This window comes from Meles meles, chromosome 13 (genome assembly GCF_922984935.1).
Source record: "Meles meles chromosome 13, mMelMel3.1 paternal haplotype, whole genome shotgun sequence".
NCBI classification, from domain to species: Eukaryota; Metazoa; Chordata; class Mammalia; order Carnivora; family Mustelidae; genus Meles; species Meles meles.
The window spans coordinates 31,460,725-31,466,392 of NC_060078.1; positions in this window are offsets into that span (position 1 = coordinate 31,460,725).

Below are 5,668 nucleotides of genomic sequence, written 5' to 3' on the forward strand. Positions count from 1 at the left end.
CAATTAGGAGCTACACATCGAGAAGGTACAGAATCACGGGGGCCAAAGAGCCGGGACTGAGGGGAGGCTGCCTACTGTAGATATCGGGGGATGAAAGGTCAGAATAAAAACTACCGTTCTGAGCATCGAACAGGGACAGACATGGCATTAAGCACTCAGTCTGCCCCCGCCAGCCATCCATCAGGCCTCTCCCTTGTGCCTGACAGCCCGTAGAAGTGAGACACCACCAAGTTTGTGTTGAAGTTGTACTGGTCCTGGCATGTCTTCAGGGCCTCAAGGTTGGCTGCCTTGGAGTGGGGCCAGCCATGGCCATGGTCCCATGGAGCCCGGGCACCTGGGCTGTGTCCAGTTGGGCCTGCCAATCATTATGGATGCTTGCAGCCAAATCCTGGGCCACTTCCTCACGACAGCTGGGTGTGGCCCTGGCCAGGTAATGCTGGCAGCTGGGGAGGTCCAGGGGCAGGTGCTGAAGGGCACCTCCCCGTGCACTAGGACGGCCCATGTGGCCCAGTCAGCGGTGGGGAGGTTGAGAGGAAGAAGCTATAGGGATCTGTGCCTTCCACTCCCTTTACAGGCTCCGCTTTCCATGAGCTAGTGTTCCCCCCTCCCGGCACCCCCACCTCTGCAGATCCATGCTTCTCCTAGACATTGGCCTCCTGCAACTGCCCTACTCCCTGGTGGGGGAGAGCAAGGATGTGACCAGCCACCAGTGCCTGGGCTCCTTCCCGGAGGACACACGGTGCTTCCAGCACCCTGATGTCCCCTGCATCCTCTGCCACAACCCCTTGCGACAAGGTGCCCTGGGCCACATGGGCCGTCCTAGTGCACGGGGAGGTCTCCCAGACAACGGTGGAACGAGGGTGGGGTGCAGAGCAGGAGCGGAGAATGGCTCCACTGAGGCCACCCAGGGGTGCTCTGGAAGGGAATATGCCCCATCTAAAGCCAGTGGGTCTGGGTCACAAGCGTGTGACCAATCATCCCAGTGTTCCCAGGACAGAGAATGGCAATGCCCAAACCGGAGAAGCTGGACCAGCCAGGACAAGCTGGTGACTCCTGCCACGCACCCAGCCCGCGCTTACCCCGAGCTGTGAGCCGTCGGCCGGAGACCCTCTAGGTGCTGCCGAGCCAGCGGGCTCTGGGCCCACGGTGGCCCCTTGCCCCTGGGGGGACCTAGGGTGCTCTGCTGGCTGGGTTCCAGTTCCAGACCCATGAACCATGGCCCAGAGCCTTTTCTCACCTCTGTAAACAGGACTGAACCTGGGGCCGGTCTGACACCTGGGCCCAAGGCTTTAACCTCTGGGCTAAATTTGGAGCCCTGGGCTGCCTACTGGCTGGATGAGCTCTGGATTCCCGGGGGTCTTCTCTATTGCTAGGATCAAGCAGTGAAGGAAGTCTCAAGGGTAGGGGTCCTTCGGGGGTGGACACAAACAGGCCACCTAAGTCACAGGCTGGGCTCCCGCGCTCCCCTTATCACTTCGATGCCTGTTCTGCAGCCTCCTTCCCTCACTTGGACCCCGGGCACCTGGTTCCCCCACCAGCCTTCCCCTGGATGTCTCAGACCCAGCTTCTCGCTGCTCTGGTCCGAGGCAGGGCTCAGCCAAGGGAGAAAAGGATGTAGCTTCGCACTGCCCTTGTACTTAAGGAGGCAGGTGGCCTCCTCCTGCTCAGCTCACACGTGTGCATCGTCTCCATCGTATCTGTTGGGACGTGATTCTAGGCAGTCTCTGTCTCCTGAATGGCTTTGGTTCTGGACCGCATTTTTGAGGACTTTTGCAGAGCAGATGGCCCTGGAAGGTACTGATTGGGCCTCTCTCCCGGGCCGGGCCGTTTGCTAACACTTCCCTTAGAAGATGGGCATTTCCTAAGTGTGGGGTCCCTCAGCTGTGACATCAACCCACTGTGGACCCAGCAGCCCCCAGGGCCTGCCTCCAACTTGGCCCCGTGAGACTTGGCATGAGGGAACGAGAAGCTCGCTCAGTCCGCCACGCCATGAACAACAGAGTCTTTGGTCTCTGACCCGGTGTTTAAGGTCTTCTTCCAGGAAAGAGAGTGAGCCTACAAGGAGGGCAACATCTCAGACCTTCGTGACTCTTTACGGTTCTGGTGGTGAGAGTGGGTGCTACAGAGATGTGGCTTTCTGGGAGAGGGAAGAGCGAGAGCCCCGTGGGGGCCATGAGGAGGGATACAACACCCCATGGATACCGCTCCCCTCGGTGGTGGCGGAGGGCTGAGGAGAAAGGGTCCCTCCTTGTCCTTCTTGTTACTGAGGCTGTGGGGCTGGAGGTCAGAGGGGAGCAAACGGCCTGAGTGTCACCTTACCTGTCGCTCACGCTCCTGCAGCGAGGTGACGAGGAAGGACCGAGGAGTCCCCAGAACTGGCAGCTGATGGCTCTGGGCGGATCCAGTCTGACCCAGGCTGCCACAAGGCTGCTCGAACCCCAAGCCCACATTGGGCAGCAACTCCTGACATGTCTCCCGGTGACCGATAAACCCATGTAGACTTGGAGCTAATCTGTGGCTTGTGTTTGGCTTTCTGGGCCATTTCCCTTTTGATAGGGGTGTCCCTTCGAAAGCCAGTCCCCAGGGACTGATGGAGGGCCCAGCCTTCTGCGTCCCCCTGGTGCTCAGGGGTGAGCTTTGAGGTCACAGGGTCTGGCCGCCTCCCGGGAGGGCTCATCTCTTAGCTGCTGTGCTCTCTGGGTCACGGGGCTGGAGACGTACGTGGACCTCTTTGGAACATTCGGCGGAGGTCAGTTGCGGCCGGGTGGGAGGAAGCTTTCTCTGGGCCAGCTGGAGTGGACTCGGGAGAGCACCCAGCTTGTAACATGCAATCTATGGCCCTTTTTTTAGCCCGCTCCGGATCTGGGTCTTCACCCTGTGCTTTAAATGCCCCATGCACTTTGCTCTCTCCGCGACCTGGTCTTCCCACAGGTCTTGGCACCCCCTACGTCGAAGGCTTGGCTCCGCTGGCCCGAAGTAGCTCTGGTGGCTGGGAGCGATTTCTGACCTGGTTCCCAGCCCACAAACATCCCAACTTCTCAGCCCTGGCTTGGCTAATTGATCTGGAGGCCTTGCCAAAAATCACCTCCGAGAGGCCTGTAGAGCATAAATGCGGGGCAGGTGGAGGGCCCACTGGCCTCAGCTGCCCGCAGTTATAAAAAGAACAGAAGTGCCTGTGGCGGGTGGGTGAGTAATGGTGACCGCAAGGTCTCATCGTCAGCTGTTGGGTGAGATGATGCGTTTCAAGACTCCTTTGGTTCCCAAGGCCTGAGTGTCTCTGGAGGCTTCTGCCGTTGTTCACCTCGCAGCCTTCATGGGGAGGGGTTCAAACCATCCCAAGTATAACAGCCCTCTGCAGAGTGTGCTCACCCAGTGTGGAGGGCTAAGGGAGGGGACTTCGATGCTGTGCGATTCAGCACGCTTTTATTGAGCACCTACTGTGTGCCAAGGCTCGGCAAGAGGGCACCCAAGCCCTGCCTTTAAGAAAATTGATAAGAGGGATGCCTGGGGGCTCAGTCATTAAGGGTCTGCCTTCGGCTCAGGTCATGGTCCCAGGGTCCTGGGATGGGGCCCCACATTGGGCTCTCTGCTCACCGGAAAGCCTGCTTCTCCTTCTTACTCCCCCCGCTTGTGTTCCCTCTGTTACTGTCTCTCTCTCTGTCAAATAAATAAATAAAATCTTTTAAAAAATTTGATAAGAAATGCTTCACCAAGAAGTATGTGTCATAATGGGTTTAGGGGGGAGGTGTGTGCTGACAATGGGTCTGGAGGAGGAGTCATAGCTTGCCAGGAGGAGGTGGGGGAAAGGCACCCCAGCTTGGGAAAGGGCCTGTGTGCAAAGCCCTGGGGGCTGAGTCATCGCGGGGGTTGAGGGAGCTCAGAGGCTCAATCCATGTGTTTACAGTGCAGGGCTAGAAGGCACTGCCCAGAGCTCCCCAGCCCATTAGCAGCAGAGTCGTGACCAGACCCCAACCTCCCGACTTCCCAGCTGAGGTTTTCCTCTCGCTGGGCAAATACTAGTTATTGCACAAAAGGTCACTTTCGGCCCTGGAATCAAAAGCAGGCATACCTCCAGGTTACCTGAACTGAGTTCAAAGTTTATACACAAAGAGCAGAGCTGGAGGAGGGGACGTTTTCTGGGACCTGGGCAGTGCTTTCCACAGTACCCAGTACACAGTCGGTGCTCAATAAAAGCCTCTTCCTCTTTTGGGGGACACAGAGGACAACTATTGACTCATGACGGTTTTGAAGCTAGGGCTTGTGAAAGCTCTGTGCCGATGAAAGGTGGGAATTCCATAGGCAAAGTGTGGGTGCCCGTGTGCCCCCTCCACCCTGTGCCCGTCTGAAAGACGGCGGGTCATCCTGGAAATGAGCAAATGTACCTTCACCTCCAATCTTTGAGTGGCAGACGGCGATGCCTTTCAGTCTGAATGCTCAGAGCATTCAGTTTTAAGGGCTAAGGAGGAAGCAAATTGCCAATAATATTTTGCCTCCTCTGCCCCGGCTCTTAATGGACTTCCAGATAAATGGCTGGTCTTGTCCATCCTTGATGGGAGACAGATATTTCTAGTCTCCTTTTCCAGATTTAAAAGCCAGCTCCAAGATGAGCCATACCCCAGAGCCATCTATTGGAGCAAAGGTGGCTTTGAGTGAAGAGGAAAAAGGTGCTACCCCGTGGTGTCATTCCAGAAGCTCAGTTTCATGATTAGAATGCCTCCCTGCTGTGACGCTGAGCTCATCCATGACGCCGAGAATATAGACATACAGGAGTATTCTGTCTTCCTGAAATCCATCAGCTGTATATCCAGATAGATATCTTTATATTTTACATTGATATATAATTTAATAACTATATAATATATAATTTTTTTATTAAATATGTAATAAATTATGTAGTTTATACATCATGATATAAGTATATACTTTATAGTATGTAATATATAATGCGTACATTGTACATTTTTTTTACTTTTAATTTTTTATTTAAATGCTAATTAACACACAGTTGATTATTAGGTTCAGAGGTAGAGTTCAGTGATTCATCGGTCGTATATAACACCCAGTGCCCATTACATCCTGTGCCCTCCTTAATGCCGTCACCAAGTTACCCCATTCCACCACCCCTCCCCTCAAGAAACCCTCAGTTTGTTCATAAATTGTACATTAAAATAGAGATTATATAATATGAAATATAAATATATTTCTATTAAAAATACATATATTTGACATATTTTGAAAAGACAAAATACTATTATAAACATCCCTTATGCTATATCCTAACGCCTTCACCCCCTGGGCTCTAATCGCCCCAGTGAACAACCATAGTTGACTCATGCCTCAGTGTGAGTGGGGAATTTGGTAGCATTTTCTTTCTCAAGCCTAACGCTGATCCTGGCCCCTCAGAGAAGCTTCCAGGGGTTGCTGAGAGCGTTCTGGATGGACAAGATCCCTTAACAGGGCTTTTCAGCCTGTGAGAGGTAGGATCCTGCCCCACTCTCCCCACCGGCCCTTGGGCACCTCCCCCGACTTCGTGAACGTGGGTCTGGCATCCCTTCTCATAGCACCTGTGCCTCCTCCCTTCCCAGGCACACCCCCCGGGGCTGCTGAGCTCAGGGGGTGCGCCGTAGCCTCCTCTGGATCGCTGGTGTTGGGCACAGAACAAGGAGAG